General features: G+C 48.1%; 1 long non-coding RNA gene across 1 annotated transcript; it reads right to left on the reverse strand.

The window, feature by feature from the left end:
• Positions 1–2,860: 2,860 nt before the first annotated feature.
• LOC142829512 (uncharacterized) lies at positions 2,861–7,293 on the reverse strand. Its single transcript, XR_012903947.1, has 3 exons — positions 6,243–7,293; positions 3,616–4,871; positions 2,861–3,178 (listed from the first exon to the last, which is right to left on the reverse strand). It is a non-coding gene; the product is annotated as an uncharacterized LOC142829512 (long non-coding RNA).
• Between the last annotated feature and the right edge of the window lie 10,476 nt (positions 7,294–17,769).

Raw genomic sequence — 17,769 nt, forward strand, 5'->3', positions numbered from 1 at the left:
CAGCATCACTCTGCAGGGAACCGACTAGCTCCTAGACCTAATTCTAAGATTCAGAGTCCTCTCTAGCTCAAATGTCACCTCCAGGCACCGTTCCTTGACTTCAGAATCAGAGGGTAACCATGTTAGTCTGTTTCAGCAAAATCAGCAAGGAATCCAGTGGCACCTTAAGGACTAACAATTTTATTAGGGCAGAAACTTTTGTCAGCTCCTCAGGGTTTTATCCTCCACACATTCATTTGAAAGCTGGACCATGCACTGAAGCCAGCAGGGAAGAAGTGCCTGCCCTCTCTCTTCTCCCTGAGAAGAATTCATTAAGTGGCACTCTTGTTACTAGCTGTTTGCAGTCCAGCAAAGAGGAGCACATGGGTAAGCGACAGATGTTTGGATCTCACATCCAGTCTCAGTGCCCTAACAATCAACACAATCAGTATGGATAGGCAAATCCAACTTCTTGGACAGCGACTGAAAAAAAATGGGAAATCCTGGGAGAATTGGCAAGGTCTGTTTTGGGTAGAACCGTGTGTTCAAGTCAACCAGAAATGCTCGGCTAACTCGCTGGGCTTCTTGAAAAGGCGAGTTTCATAGTGGATCAGGACAGCGGGGATCGGGGGTGGGGTGGGGGTGAGGACGTGCTTCCCCCTTAATGTCTAAGCTAGATGTTAAGACGTTCACGCGGGATGTGGACGAACTGAGTTCAGTTCCCTGCCTCTGCATTAGGCTTTGCATTGTGCCAGGCCTTGACCTTATGACAAGCCTCCCCTGTTGAAGTGATTCCATTTTGTGCAAAATACCTGAAGAGTCAAGAAAGCTGGGGATGGCGGGTGAAAGGCTGACTCTGTAATCCAGCGGGTAGAACATCCACTGGGAGGTGGGAGACTCAATTTCAAATCCCTGCTCCCTGCCGCCAGAGGGAGGAATCAAACCCGTATCTCTCCTCTCCTTCATGAGTGCCTGTGGTGGTGGTGGTGGGGGGGGCTGCCCCCCTGCACTGGCTGGAAGGGGTTAAAGCAGGCTGGAGGGGGCCTGCACAGAGCCTTGGCCAATCAGAAAGGGTCTTTTAAGGAGCCAACCAGAGGGCGGCTTGCTGAAGCAGCCCGGTATATAAGGAGTCCTGATCAGGGAGGGTATGGGACTGGTTCCCTGAGAAGCACTATATTGCAGTGCCAGGCAGGCTAATGGGGCAAAGGCTCCAGGCCTTGCACCAGGGGCCAAGCAGCAGCAGCGGTCATAGGGGAAATGGCCCAGGGAACAAGAGACAGTAGAGGAGGGTAGGGCCAGGCTGCTGCTAGAGGGTCCCTGGATTGTGGTCCAGAGTAGTGGGTGGGCCTGAGTCCCCCCCTTTACACCACATCTTGCCACCAAGACGTGGCCCACACAGACTGGCTGGCCCCTGAGACAGAGGGGCAGAGCTTGGGGACCGCAGAGACCAAGGACTGCCAGTACAACCCCTAGGAGGGCGTAAGAGACCACAGCAGAGGGTACTGCCGGAGAGCAGTGTCCTTAAGAGGACACCAGGGTCTGGGAGCGATGCAGGTCCAGCACGAGAGCGCAGCGTGAAGATGGGTGAGATCGCCACAAGGGGGCGCCCTGCTGAATAAGAACGAATTCCCTGGAGCTACCAGCAGGAGGCGCCACAGCAGTGAGTCCTGCCCCGAAACAGTGCCCTAAATGTCATGGGAAGGTGGTAATGCCACTTCTCCCAGCTCACATACCTTTGTGAATCTAGGCACTTGGGGCTGAAAGTATTCTGCAAACATCTGTCAAGCCCATGACTTGTTTCAGGCCAAGAGCATATTTTTGGTGCACAAACTAATCACCCCAAGTGTTTTTTCTCCTGCTCTCATAAGCAGCATGGCTGATTACTGCTCATCGGACTACTCGTTCCAGAGCTGGCTGCATTATAGCAGCTAATGATGTGTCTTTCTTCAGCCTACCCGAGAGGAGTGGGTTTGTCAAACACTTGGCGCTCATTGGATCAAAGCTGGAGGAAGGCACAAAATCCTTGGTGATGTTTTAACCCCAAGAAACCATTCAGCCCAGATCAGTTGGCACCTTAGATCTTCCACCAAAACCAACGCTGGTAGCCAACTGCATAGTAAACTAACTCAGGGTTTATTAGCAACTACAGGGAAGAAAGCTGATTGAGAGGTTAAAGCGGGTAACTATATGGAAAGGCGAGTCTGCTTATAATCGCAAATGGTAGCAGCGAAATAGGAATCTGCCGTTTCCCCAACAGTCTTTTATGGCTACTCAGAATAACAGTGGGGCTCTGTCTACTCGGTCACTTGTTCCAGCTTGTAAGAGTCCATATGGTCTAGAGATGAAGAATCTTTTCCCTCAGTCCCTGCTTACAGTGTCTTGCCACAGAAATTAAGCTGACAGGGTTACTCCCCTTTAATGGAGGATGAGGAATGTGTGCAGAGTTTTCACCTCTGATCATCACATACAGTGAACGTGGGTTTTGAAATTAGCACTCTTCTGTAAAAGTTCTTCACTTTCATTCCACGAGGCTTCTTTCTCCTGCTAGGGATTAATTAATTACAGGGGTGTGTGGTGTGTCAGTGTTTGCTATCCTGCCATAATGGGATACGGATCGGTGAACACAACACAAGTGACAAGCATTCGTTTTCATGAGGTTTAAACACCAACTATGCTTTTCTACATCTAGCAGTCATTTTGATCTATACTAATACATAAGTGAATTGGCTTGAGGCCTTGGCATGAGCTAGCATCTAGTCTGCCAGCAACACAGAAATATTTAAACATTTAAAAAAACTTCCCAGCTGAAACTCTTCATTGACCCACATTTATGAGTCGCTTGGAGCGCAAAGAAATGTGTTTTCTTTTATTGGATGAACAAAAGTTCACACAGGTCTAATTGTGGCCCTGTTTCTGGTGCCTGGGTGCAGGTGATGCCAGGGTATGTGTGGACAATGAGTCAAGGAATATTCTCTTGACATGCCAATTCCAGGAAGCAGAAAACTCATTCAGACGCGTGCACACACTTGTAAAAGCCAAGGCCCACGCCAGCCAAGTTCTTGTGGTAGCTTGATTTCCGGTTACCAGGGTGAGGAATGAGGATGGACAAGATCTGAATCAGGTGCGGGTCTTGGCTAGCAGGCCCATGTCGTCCCCTGAGATGCCGAGTAAGGGCCTGCGGGCAGAGGGATCCAGACGGCTGAAAGAGAACAAAACTCCTAATTGTGCATGTGCACAATTCTCGTGCAAACAATCTACTGCCCGACTTAAATCCAAAATCCTCCACATAGACAGGGCTGGCCTTACCATGAGGCGAACTGAGGCTGCCGCCCCAGGTGCCAGACTGTGCGGGGGAGCGCCACTCGTTCACACTTATTGGAAAAGGCATTTTAAGTTGTTAGTTCTCCTTTTATTGGGGCAGGTAGCAGAGCAGGACCATGAGTGGAGTAGAACAGGAAGGCAGCAGAATTGAGACCTTTCAAAGTTTTGGCCCAAGCAAGGTGGCAAGGGGGCATCATATGAGCTCCCCGCCTCAGGTGCCAAAATGTTGTGGGCCGGCCCTGCATATCGAGCAAATCTCCAGCTTACTATATAAACAATAGTGACTGACGTTGAGCATTTATTGCACTGTTTTACCTTTAGGATGGTAGGTCCAAAGCCATGTGCTTGTATACCACGTTGTATACCCTTAGTGTTACTGCTCTTCTCTGCGTTGGTCTTTTCAGCCATCCCGCTCCAGTTCCAGGCAGTGTAAGAAAGAGCAGAGCCTGGCATGGAAAAGAGGAGCGTCTGAACATCATTAAGCAGGGCAGCTCAAAACCAAGCAGTCTCCTCCCAGAGCATCTCTTAGCAATGACAGGGCAATTGGAAGATAACAAATCATGGCCAGCTACTCCACTTCCCCGCAATGATTGGCCTCTTGCGGAATAGCTGCCATGTTCTATTCCGAAGATGGCTGGCTTTTTCCCCGTGGAGGATACAGGCGCCAAATGGGTGGATGGGGGGAGTAAAAGGGAGCCCTGGGCCCTTTAAATCACCATCAGAGCTCCGTGTGGCACTGAGGACTCTTTGGGGTAGGCATGGCGTGCTCTGGGTCTCAGCCCTGCCCCTTCCACCCTAGACCCCGCCCCTTTTGGGGCACAGAGCTGCCCTCCCCTGCCTTGTCCAGGGGCCCAGTGAGTTTGTCGTCTCCAGATTCTCTGCAGGCACTTGGGTCATGTTATTTGAGGCGTTTTCCCTCCAGAACTAGCACACCTAGAGATGTTCCTTCTTTAAAGTGAAGCTGGGATGTTGGAGAAGAAGATAAGAGAGTGAGAGAGGTGCCCATCCATCATGCCTGGCTGGACTCAACCAATCCATGGCTTGGGAGGGGGGTACCAGAAGCAATGTTCCCTCTAATATTTTCTGTCCATGGGTGGAATAAATTTTGTTATGAGCACAGAGGGATGTGCAGACGTGCACCACCAGTAGAAACGTGCTGCCAGCTGTGGGTGCTCTGCTAATCAGCTGGGAGGCATTTGAATCTCTCCTGGATAGCTGCCCAGGCACTCAGCTTGCAGGGAACACTCACCTGCAGCCGCTGGTGTTCACCATTACTGCCCATCAGGTAGCAACCCAGACACTTATCATGCGATATACAGGACCTGGTTCACCTTGGCTTGATTCTGATTTTTACACTGCTGGGATTACGTCGAAGTCATGCTGCGCCTCCGCTGCTGTTCTCCCTCCCGAGTCCCGCCTCAGCTGCTGGTGCAGGCCAATTGCAATGGGTACATGTCACACCCCCTGCGGGGCATCGCCTCGTGGCTCCATCCGACTCAACAGCACCTGCCACTGGCTGCCTGCGCACCACGGAGGCTCCTGGCGTTATCAGGCTAGGGTGGAGCCGTGGCCTGGGAGAGAGAGAGACCATTGATGGAAGTGCCCTGGTCACGTTCCGTATGGTGGAGTGGAACGGCCAGATGGGGTCGTCCCTATGGTCCATGTAGCCTGCCTGCCAACTGGGGCCAGTGCCAGCTACTTCAGAAGGAATGAACCCAACAGGGCAGTTAGCAAGTGACTCATCGCCTGTTGTCTAGTCCCAGCATCTGGCAGTCAGATTTTTAACGATCATATCCCTCCTTAGTCCTCTCTTTTCTAAGTGATACAGCCCCAGTCTTTCTAATCTGTCCTCAGACGGAAGCTGGTCCATGCCCCATATCATTTTTGTTACCCTCCTCTGCCTCTCTTTTTCTATTTCTAATACATTTTTTTTAAACGGGGTGACCAGATCTGCACGCAGTATTCAGGGCATGCCAGGGACTTATATAGCGGCATTATAAGATTTGCCTCGTTAGCTATCCTTTTCCTTGTGGTTCCCAACATGATTCGCATTTTTGAACGCCGCTGCACATCAGATAGCTTTTTTTCAGCGAACTCGCCGTAGTGATTCTAAGCTCTTGTTCTCGAGTGGTAACAGCTAATTTAGACCCCATTGTTTTGTTGGCTTCGTTGCGGTTGTTTTCCGATGAGCATTACTTTGCATTCATCAACACTGAATTTCATTGGCCATGGTGTTGCCCTTCGTGAGATCTCTTTGCAACTCTTCACAGTCTGCTATGGACTTAATGATCTTGAGTAATATGGTATCGTCGGCAAACTTTGTCCCTCATTGTTTACCCCTTTCTCCTCATCACTTATTAATATGTTGGACAGCAGAGGTCCTAGTTAGGAATGTAAGTGACTAGTCGACTATCCGATAGGTTTATCAGATAGTTGACTAGTCCCTTGACTAGTCGCTTCTCTCCACCCTTGCTGGCAGCAAGTAGGGGGAGGGGAGGGGAGGAGCAGGAGCTGGTGCTGGGGGGAGTGGGCTTAAAAGCCAGTTTCCTCTAGCACCGTCTCTCCATCGTCTAGTCAATTAGTTGATTAAACTAAATTTAACATCCCTAGTCCCGGTATATATGCTTGAGGGGGAACCTGGTAGTCCCCTCTCTCCATTGTGCGCACACACTACTTATTCCTCCTCTGTGCTTGTTGTCTTTTCACTAGTTACTGATCCATGCAAGGACCTTTCCTCTTATCCCATGACAGCTCATGTTGCTAAAGAGCCTTTGCCAAGGGACTGTGTCAAAGGTGTTCTCAAAGTCCAAGTACGCTACATCCACCACTTGTGTTGCAAACCTCTGATGTCACCTCAAGCAGATGGTCTTATGATCGCCAGGTGCCAGACACCAGGTTGCTTATGAAAGGGTTCAAAGATAAATCTTGGCCTGTTGCATCACCTGTGAAAATCTTTGCTCAGTCGGCGAGGAAGTGGCGCTGTTCCCAAGCACGCAAAGGGTAAAGGAGTGCCTAAGCCAAGGTCACCCACTGTTGTTGTTCTAGGCCAGGAGGACGATTGCTGGAGGTCCCAGGAGAGTTTCCTGGCTAAGTGCTTTCCTGGCAAAAACCTTCCATTGCACCACTTCTGTGCGTTGGTCTGGATAGCCCCTCACTAATCCTGGGAGACGCAGACGGGACAGAGTGAAATAAGACACAATCCTTAGGTGTCTCCTCCTTTTACCATTCCAGCCAAGGCCACGGTCTCAATCACATCGGCTTTTTACTTTCTCTTCTGTTCTGGGTTTTTTTGCCACCTCTGACTCGGGCGCCTGCCTTCCCTTCAGTGGCGGCTTGCGCTTCTCTCCGGAACGTATTCGGAAGGATTTGAGGGTAGGCTGAAAGAACTGGGCTTGTTTAGTTTGGAAGAAGGAAGATGGGAGACATGCAAGCAGCTTTCAAGCACCTAAAAAGCTCTTACAAGGAGGAGGGAGAAAAATTCACCTTCTTGACCTCTGAGGATTGGACAAGGAGCAATAGGGTTAAATTGCAGCAAGGGGGGTTTAGGAAGTTTTTCCTAATGTCCAACCTGTCCGGGTGGTTAAGCACCGGGATAAGGTGCCTAGGGAAGTTGTCGAACCTCCATCACTGATCCAGGTGTCTGTCTAACTTGCTCTGAACTGTCAGGGATGGTCTAGACAGTGCTTGGTCCTGCCGTGAGGGCAGAGGACTGGACTCGATGACCTCTCGAGGTCCCTTCCAGTTCTATGATTCAGGAGTCCAGACTGCTATTGGCCTTTATCCCTACTACTGTGCAGGCTCTTGAGATGGGGCCATACTAGCCAATAGGTCCATGACTTTGGGTTTGGGGGCACTTTCCCCTTCTGATTGGCTTGCAGCTGGGTCTCCCTCCAGCTGCTCTAACGTGCCCAGAGGGACTCCGTGATTTTGGTGGGTTTTCTCCATCTGTGGCTTCTCTCGGTGGTTCTAGTGGCTGCCTGAGATCCGTGCCTCTTCCAAAGGGATTTCCTTCATTCCCTGGCACGAGCACTTTACCAGTCCTGCTTGCTTTCCGATGGTTGCCAAGAGGCCTTACTCTTCCAAGAGACATGCACCACCTGTAGGCATCTCTCTGCACCATCCCTGACTCCCCATCCATAGCGCTGTCTGGGTACAGTGGAAATCTGTGATACCCCGACCGAGCTGCTGGACTGCCTTCTCCCACGCAATGGGAGAGGATGTCAGTGGCCGCAGAGCTTGGCGATAACTCGGATCAGTGAGAGGGGTCGTGGACCAGAAGAAGTGGTGGGATCTGCCTTAATTGTGGAGAGAGGATGGGTTCTTGCATGTGCTTTGCTCTGGGCTCTGCCTGTCCTGACTGGCACACTCAGTAGCAGCAATCGCCCACTTAATTATTAGACAGCCTGGGCCTAGAGAAAACTAGATGTCCTGCCAGCAGATGGGGCAACAGTCAGCACACAGACATGCATAACAGAAACAATTAGCAGCAGTTATAAACAGAGCTCTGGTGTGACTGGCCCTGGACCAAGTGGGACAATAAAACTCCTCTTGGGTAAACCGAACGCAACCTGTTGCAATATCCTGGCAATTGGATGCATGGGTTGAAATCTCTGATTTGTGAAGCTGGGGATTATGATTTTTCTGCATGGGTCTGGTCTCTGGTCCGACTGGTTGGACCAATTGAGGGGGGGGGGGCAGTGTGGTCTGGTGGACAGGAGCAACCCTGGAAGTCAGGAGACTCGGCTTCTGTTCCTTGCTGCCAGCTCTTGCACTGACTTCTTATGAGGCTTTAATCTTCGCAGGGGAGCCGCATCCCCCCCGCTCACAAACTTTGCCTGGAATTAGGGGGGAGGGGCTCACACTAGGATGTTAGGTCGGCAACATCACCGCCCCTGTGTCCCCCATCTCTAAAATGGAGATCTCTCTAGTGCCCTACAAAGCACCTATCTCCATGGTATGTTTGTGAGCTGTTCTGTGCAATGCAAAGCCCCATAGAGAGCAATTGCTGACAGTATCAATGCCTCTGCAATTAGAAGAATGTAGCTGGATGAGTAGGAGAAGGCATATCATGGCTGTTGTCTCTTCAGGGTGTTAAGAACCTACAGAAACTGCCTTCTCTGAAAAGACAGCTGCCCTGGAGTTTGGAGAAATGGGGTAACTTTGGTCCCCTTGGGTTTGCTGTGCTTTGACACCTGGGTTGAATGACCCCAGAAGGTCTCAGTCAGTGCGAACTATTGAGTGACACCTGGAAGCAATGGGAACCATGCACCGACCTAGATTTGTCTCAAAACCGGGCACATGGTCTTTCAGAGGGGTTATAAGCCTTTAAAAATTTTCAGGCTGAGTTTCACCTGCCTACTCAAGCAGAACGCCAGGCCTATCTTGGCTGGGAAGTACAAAATCAGGGGCAAAAGAGGCATTTCTTCAAAAGTGGAAACATTTCCTGGGCTCCACCAAGTGTATAGATGTAACTATTGCTCCACATAGGGTGGGCTGAGAGAGGACGTGATCTTTAACCTGAAATCCCTCCTGTGTTTGTGATTCAGGCAGGTGTTCACAAAGCCTACTGACTCCTGCAGTCAATGGTGTGCTTGCTGCACGGGGAAGTCTCCTGGTGACCACCATGCTTAGGACCCCTTGTGCTGTAAGAAGCACTGGGAAAGTGCACGTTCCAGGGAATGAAGCAAATCCCTCTGGAAGAGGCAGTTTGGGAAAGGTGCCGATTGGGTTGCCTTGTCTAGTCCTGTCCATTGCTTTAAGAACAAATCACTCTTCTCTTTAATTGCTAACATCCCCTTAAAAACCAATATTTGGCTGCTGGCTTATGGCCCAATCCTGAGGGATATCGAACATCTCCGTTTCCTAGCGACCCCAATTCCCACTGAAGTTCAAAGGGAGCCTTTCTATGGACTTGGAAGGATGTTGGATCAGACTCTGTGTGAGCATGTGAACATCTCTTGCTTGCACATTTCATCATCTGTTCCTCTAGGCAGCCACATCAGACCCTGATGCAATCTTTCCTGGCTCCTTGTGCCACTGTTTATACATGGGCAAAGGAGGTGTAAGGGACCAGGCAGTGGAGAGTGACCTTGTAGGATGTATCATGCTTAGGACCTTTTGTGCTAGGGATGTGAATGAGTAGTCGACGAGTTGCTTCCCTCCCCTTGCTGCCTCTATCAGAAAGAGGCAGCAAGGGGTGGGGGGAGAGGGAGGGGAAGGAGTCCTCAATGTTTCAAAGTGGCATCATCACGTGGAACCTGGGGTCAGCTGAGCACGTGGTGCTGCCGTTTTGAAATGCTGTAGGTGCCGCCCCGCTGGCCCTGTTCTCCCTGCAGCGCTTTCGCCTTTGAAGTGTAGCAACAGCTGCTTTTATCTTTTGGCGAGGGAGCACCCTTATCGACTATTCAATTAGCCAGTTCATTGACATTTAACATCCCAACTTTGTGCTCCAAGAAGCTGGGACTGCCAAGCATGGCACAGAATCCACACAATGCAATGCAATTTTGCTCCTGAAGCGCTTTCATTTAAATATACTGCTTCTAGCCCTTCTGGGTATAAGGAAAATCTTGCACACAGGAACAGAGGTGTACCTGGTGCAGCCAGCTAGCTGCTTCTGTCTACAAATAGTTGGAAACAGATGTTAAAACTTCCAATCAACCCTTTGGCACAGTCTGGAGCAGTGACATGCTGTCAATAGACAAGACTTCAACACCTCAAAAGTGGCAGATGTAAAATAAATGGACTGAACATCAACAGAACAGAGGAATAATTATCCTTGGTGTATTAATAATTAACTCTGTGGAAAACCTCAATTTTAATGTAAAGGAAGCTGCCACAGAATTTCCCTCAAATGCATTGGAGTACCACAGAATCCAAGAATTTTGGTACAGAATTTTAGCTGTATGCTACAGAGCATATAGAACAGGATCGCATCTGACCAAGCTAGACATAATGGGAGCCATATGATGGTACCATAGTAGATCCAGGCTCAGTTTTATTACTGAATGTATTTAATGGTGGTATAAGTGGTTCAGGCTAAATTTTGGCTAGTTTTGATTCCAGCTGCTTGAAGGCAGTTCTGCATCATGTCAACAACAGAGCTGGTTGGAAAATCATTTGTTTTTGCTTGGAAAGTTTAAAAGAGAATTATAGGGGAGTGAAGAGTTTAATCTAAACTTCCCAGTGAAAAATTCAACTTTTGGTTTGCGGGTTTTCAGTTTTTTGAGGAACAGTCAAAACTTTCTATGGAATGCATCTGCGTTCCACCAAAAAAATGCATTTAGTAAATAACCCAATTGTCTGTCAAAAAACAATTCACATCGAACATTTTCAGCCAACCAAAGTTAACAGACTAGTTGTGTTTTGGAATGGTTCTCCTTTGTCTGACATGACTTTTGTTGTTGTTTTTTGTTTTGTGGTTGAAGTTAAATGTGTGTCAGTCTGAATCCATCTAGATTTTGCTTGGCTACAGTCTATGCACAGGGACTGGTAGGTGAACAAGAGGTAAGTTTTATGGTTTGTTCTGTCTGCTCTAGACACATTTTTAGTGAGATGGAGTTTGTTGTGGTCAAGGCAGGTTCACATGTTGATTGGGAAGTTTTCAGATTCTCAGTTCCTGGGGTTGTCTTTTATAGACTTCAATAAGAGCCCCCCTCTTTGAATAACCCCTCAAATACACAAATCCTTGTAGATTTTGTACAGTATACTCTTTTTTTCCTCCCTGGTGTGGTTCCATCTCCTTTTATTTGGGTTTTCCTTTTTGTATTTCTCTGGTAGATTCCCCAAATGATTTCCATGTAGAAACCTTCAGAGGCAGAGTAACCAAATGTTGAGTGTAATACATTCAACTTGACCTGACTTGCTAAATGTCAGTCTCAAAAGAAAAATGTCCTGCCAAAAGGACAGAGTCTTATTTTTTTCCAGTTGAGGAATGCAGGAGTCATCTTCGCAACTGGGAAATCAATGCTATTGTTAACTATACACAAGGTGATAAGAGAAGGGGCAAACCACAGGCTCTGGAACAGGCACAAACTAAACACAGACCGGAAACCACCCCCCTTCCCAGTTGGTGGAAGTTGCTTACTCCTGAGAAAGATTAAGTGGGTTGGGCTCACCTTAGGTCAATTAGCTGTAAATGAGTAAGTGACATTATTTGCCTGGGTTTTATCATTTTTTTGCATAGAGAGTTGGTGGAAAGTCAACTGTGGTTTCTCTTCCCTTGTCAATTTCTTTGTTACCGTCACAAGTAAGGGGTTTCTTCCCTGAAGGCCTGGTGCAAGTCTCCATTGAGCTCAATGGGATTCTTTTCATTGGCTCCAGTGGGACTTTGCTGAGACCCCAAAAGCACATCTTTGTGAGGAAGTGCTACGACAGACTCAGGGCACAATCTTTGTGCACCTAGCAATGTTGGTGTATTATGGAGGAGAGAAGAAACTTTCTTTATCCTTGATAAGGGTGGGTGCATTGGTCCAACCAATTCCTTCCTGTGGTTTCAAGAGACGTGTTGCTTAGGCCTTGTCTACACTGGTACGTTATGTTGCCAAAAATGGTCTTTTGGTGACAACAGTGAGAACGTTTATACTGCAATTCGACTTTGTTGCGAAAAACACCCAGTTTTGGTGACACAAAACTTTCAGCCCTGGGAGAGACTTTTGTCTCCCTCCCTCCTTTCTTGTCGACAAAGAGCCAGTATGAATTTTGCTGTTTGTTTTGTAAAGACCTGGCTTCCGCCTATATCCCACAATGCCTGCCCTGATGGCTGTGCTCAGTGTTTTGTGATCTCTGCTGCCCTGCAGGCATGTTCCCCTCCCCTTTCAAAGCTCTGGGAAGTATCTGACAGCTGAGTGAGCTGCTTCATTTGGGAAACAGAGCAAATCATTGGCACGCTCCTGTTCTGCCTTGCTAGGCACACAGCATCAGGCAGACTGCCACTGCAAGGGGAGGGCTGGAGAGACTGCTGTGCTGTTTTGACATTTCTCAGCCTGGAGAGCTCCCAGAGCTACTCATGATGCCGCCTTGAAGCTCAGGGATCAGCTCTGCCTTCCCACAACACTGCACTGCGGGATGCTTTCTCGGATTGCTTTCCTTTATCTGTCGACAGGGCAGCTAGCAATGTGGCCATGAAATGCTGAGCATGGGAGGCAGAAGAAACAGTGTGACTGATATTCACTTTTGCCGACAACAGCATTTTTTAACACCAAACCTTCCCAGTACAGACATAGCCTCACGTCCTGTTAGAATTGTGGAATGGACTTTTAATAGTCCATTGCCAGAGATGAACTGATGCAGCTGAGTTTCCCAGTTCTGAGAGAGAAACTCTGTGATCCATGCTGTAGCTGGTATCAGTTATGGACAAGGCCACCTTGGTGGACACGTGAGCTCCAATAAACAGAAGGAGTCGAGAGTGCCAGTAATAGAATCATGCTCTGAAAGTGACCGCTCATGATTAGAACTGAGCAAAAAAGGGAACCTACTGACCAGCCTACTTACCACATTAGGAATTTTTGGGAAGTAACTTGTCATGGCTATCACCATCTTGATATCTAATGCAACACGCTTCCGATGGCCGATGAGTAGGGTTCATCACTAAATTTTGCCCACTGGTTGTATCACTAGCTTCCCTGGCCCTAGTCAGTTATGAAGGGGAGTGCGACATGTTCCACATTTATCTGACTATGCAATGAAGAAATAAAGCCACATTCTAGCCCAATTAACTGCAACTTGGCTACAGTGCAAGTATTCTGATGTCTAGAGCCCTGCAGAACCGTGGATATCCACTTTGTTTGTGGGCCTCTGCATCTGTGGATGTGGATGTCTGTGGCTCATTTTTGCCAGTCCAGATGGGGATACAAATTTTATATCTGCACAGGACTCTACTGAGGTCCCTTTCTGGCAACTCATTAGTAGGATTATTTTTGCTTCTTAGAAAAAACTAAAAAGAACAACAAATGGTCCCGCAGCACCTTAGAGTCTAACAAAAAATATAGATGGCACAACCGACTTCTCCAGGTGGGTACTGAAGTTTTAAGAATGCCTGATCGAGATCCTGTAGGTGTTTGTTTCTGCAGGGCCAGACCGAGCCATTCGGGCAGGCAGGTTAATTGCGTCCCAGGTTGGGGGAAGGCGCATGTGCAGCCCCGCCCCCGCCCAGCACATGGGGGAGGGCACGTGGAGCTGCTGGTGGCAGGATGCACGTGCCTGGCCTGACCCAGTCCAGTTAGCGCCGCTGGCTCACAGCCCGGGGCGAGCTGACCCTGGCCATGCAGGGCTGATGATAGGGTGGGTAAGCATGGGAAACGAAAGGGATAAATATAATTCTTTAGAAAAGTCAGGTCTTGGAATGGCCACACTCTGTCAGACCAATGGGTCATCTGGCCCAGGATTTGGTCTTCCACTAGTGGCTTATGTCAGATGCTTCAGAAGGAAAGAACAGAACAGGGAAAATTTAGATTTATGTCCCTGACTATCACTGATGGACTGATCCTTCATGAATTTGGCTAATTTTTTGTTGAATTTGGCTAATTTTTTGTTGAACGCCATTAGAGTTTTGGCCTTTACAACTTTCCCTGGCAATGAGTTTCACAGGGTGACCGTGTGTTGTGTGACAAAACACTTCCTTCTGTGGGTGTTAAACCTGATGCCTGTGAGTTCACTTTCTCCACCATTCATGATTGTATAGCCCTCTACCGTATCTTCCCCTCAGACTTTTCAGCTTAGAAAGGAGGCAACTAAGTGAGGGTTTTTGTTGCCCTTCTCCGTCCTTTTTCCAATTCTAATATATATATTTGAGATGGGGTCAGCTGCACCCAGTACCCAAGATATGGGTGCAGCATGGATTTACAAAATAGCTTTATGATATTTTCTGGCTTCTTATTCATTCCTTTCCAAAGGGTTCCTAACAGCATTTGCTTGTTCGGACGGCTGCTGTGCATTGAGCAGCTCCTGTTGCAATTTTGCATCCAGTCAGCACATAACACTTCCATTGACGCCAGTGGAAGGGTTACTGAATGGGCAGCAGATCTCTGCAGTGAGGAGAAGAAATTGGTGGCCTGTTTCAAAGCATCACATTTTGACTTTGCATGAAGTTGGCGAGGACTAGCCGTTGACCTGAACTAGAGCGCTGGATCAGAACTACTTCCTTGCTTCTCTCCCTCTCCTTCCCTGCTAAGCATGGAGTAAGTTGAATGTAGCTCCGAGCTTCTCTCTGTGATGGGATGAATGGGAATACTCGCTCTGTTCAAGCAGACTTTGAGGAAAATTGGATTTGGATCTAAATTCAGAGTCGTGGGCTCCTCTCTAGTGGAATCACGCACGGAAGGAGCTCGACCCAGCTGAACTTTTCTCCATTTTAGAAATGGACCTGTGGCACCATTTCTTTGTCACTGGCACTCAGGTCCGTTTCTACCTTCTACAACAATGTTTCCCAATTGGTGCTCCGCGGAACCCTGGGGTTCCACAAAATGAAAGTAAGGGTTCCGTGAGAATGCGGCACTCCCCCAACCCCTCTTAAAGAGACAGAGTCTATTTTGCACTTTTTTTTTTCTTTTTTTGCTTGACCAATTCCAGCAGGGCGCTTTTTTTTTTTTTTTTTTTTTTAATTGCTTGAGAAATTTTACCCTGGCATTCCTAGGGGTTCCTTGAAATTCTTTTAAGATGAAAAGGGTTCCGTGGCCAAATTAAATTGGGAAACACTGTTCTAGAGATTTCTCTATAGCAACACACTCAGACACACCGCCCAGGCTGACGGTAGGATCGGAAGGCGGGGAGGGGGCGTGTTTGGTGACCTCAGCCAGAGCAAACCACAGGGCTGCTGTCTCATCTTATCAATGCGTACGTAGCCTTCCACAGAAACATTCTATTTTGCTCTTGGACCAAGAGCGGGACTTTTGAGGACAGGAATGCTGATTGTAAACAAGCGTCTGGCTAAAAGCCTCGGTGACTCATACTGCCTTACCCCACGATAGTGTGTGTCCCTCCTCTCCCCCCACTTGAAAACAGCAAAGCTGAGTTGGACGCACTCCTGCAAGCAGCGCTAGTGACAGACTTTGCTGGGCCCAGGGCAATGAGGGGAGGCTCAGCTCTGGGCCCCCTGGAAAGGGTGGGGCCTCAGGCAGAAGGGCCCATCAGCACCACCCGGACCACGCCATGTAAGGTGGCAACTGCCTCCTTTCCCCCCCATTGGGGGCGCTGCATGCAAACCATGAAGAAAAACAACTCTGGCTAGTTACTCTGTGAGGCACTGGGTTTGATTGGGAGAGGGCATGAGAGCTCCTGGCTCCTCAAGCATCTCTCTCTGGCTGATCTGCAGAAGACGTTGCTATTAAATCCAGAGGCTACAGCTGAGGGGCAGAGGAGGGAAGATGTGAGCTGTGAGGGAAGGCTGAAAGAATTGGGCTTGTTTAGTTTGGAAAGGAGAAGGCTGAGAGGGGACAGGATAGCAGCTTTCAAGAACCTAAAAGGGAGTCACAAGGAGGAGAGAGAAAAATTGTTCTCGTTGGCCTCTGAGGGTAGGATAAGAAGCCATGGGCTTAAATTGCAGCAAGGGAGGTTTAGGTTGGACATTAGAAAAAACTTCCTGCCTGTCAGGGTGGTTAAACATTGGAATAAATTGCCCAGGAAGGTTGTGGCATCTCCATCACTGGATAGTTCTGCAGGGAGGGCAGGGGACTGGACTTGATGACCTCTCGAGGTCCCTTCTGCTGGAATGCCGCGAATCAGCTGTTTGTGGCTGTTCGAGCCACGAAGGGAAGGAGCAGGGATAGAGAGTGACTCAGCCAATTCGTGCCCCCAAAATGCTGGGAGGATGGAGAAGTAGTGGGAAGTGTGGGGCTCCAGTTCCCCAATGCGCAAGAGGTGTGGGGGAAAGGGGCAGAGAGGGAGTGCGTGGGCCACGGGTCACAGATTACCCACCACTGGAAATCATTCGGCCCACTGAGACAGAGGAGGGCCAGTCATGCAGCCTGCTCACTAGTCTTGATTGCCCATTGCTGCTGTAAGGCCTGACTCCCCTTTGCACTAAGGCTTCTCTGCACACCTTTGACTCATTAGGAGCAGCATCAAACTAATGAAGCCTGGGGAAGGTGACTGGAAGGTTTTGATTGTTCATTTAGACTCCACCCTTTAGATTTCCAGAAGGGCAAAGTTATTGAAGCACCTACAAAGTTTACTTAACTCCGGAAGAAGGGGGAAACTGAGGCAGTTGCACAGCTTGAAGCCACAGTGGGTAAGCCCCTGCGATGATGCATAAGCCACCACATGAGAACTGTCTCTTGGATAACAGCCACAAATCTGTGAATTATGATCGAATAGCGTTTGTGAAGGATTTGGCAGTGTACCTGTATATACGTCTAAGACAAGATGGTTTGAGTTGGAGCTCTGTCTCTTTTAAAGCTGTATGAGAATCAATATTTGCTACTGGGACCTTATGAATCTATTAAAAAAAACAAAACCAAGGCACCTTAGGTGTGTCTAAACTACATGGCTCCATCGATGGAGCCATGTAGATTAGGCTGATCGGCAAAGGGAAATGAAGCAGATTTAAATAATCGCGGCTTAATTTAAATTTAAATGGCTGCCGCCCTGAGCCGACAAACAGCTGATCAGCTGTTTGTCGGCTCAGTGCGCTAGTCTGAACACTCCCCTGCTGACATGAAAGCCCTTTATCGAGCTCCCCGGTAAACCTCATCCTACAAGGCATAAAGGATTCACCCTTTCCCACTGGAGCTTTAATTGTATATTCATTTATGACAGATGTGTTTTGAAAGTCCGGGATTTCTGGTCCTCACTGCACAGACTTTATAATTTTAATGCAATATGTTTCCTTTTACCCTGAGTGAATCTTTCTTGGGGTTTGTCATATACTGGAATTGAGTATGTTGCAAACTCTTAAAAGGAAAAATGCCCCTTGATTTGTTGTTGTTATGGAGAATTTAAATGTGCCAAGATCAGGACATTCAAAACATGATTTCTACAGCTCGCATAGAGCTTAACTTTGTATTTAATACTGAGGTATCACAATCATTTATAATTATTTATTATCTGTGTGTCATCCCCAGTTTTATCTACAGTGACGTTTATATTTACTTCCTGATTGTGGTTTCCTTTCTTGCCATTTTTCTCCTCCTTCTAGCTGATTTTAGCTTAGGCCTCTCCTTCCTCTAGTTCCCTGATACTGTGTAGCCATTGAGTTCTATATTGACTTAGACAATAGGCTGATGCAAATTTTATTTGCATTGCAATGTGAAGTCTCCGAAGTCATGACTACCAGCCACAACAGGTGGACTTGGGAACATGTCTTGACAATAGCATGTCTCTTTTGGGATGTTTCCTGGTGAGTACTACTTTAAGGCATCACTAAGAACGTTTTTTAGAGCAGTCAAAGGCTTACAAAAAGTTACGGTTGCTGTAATGGTAGGCGTAGCAGTTACAAGGGTGATCCTTGATCCAGTAGTCTTCTTTCTTTCCACAGGG

Source organism: Pelodiscus sinensis, chromosome 5 (genome assembly GCF_049634645.1).
Source record: "Pelodiscus sinensis isolate JC-2024 chromosome 5, ASM4963464v1, whole genome shotgun sequence".
NCBI lineage: Eukaryota > Metazoa > Chordata > Testudines > Trionychidae > Pelodiscus > Pelodiscus sinensis.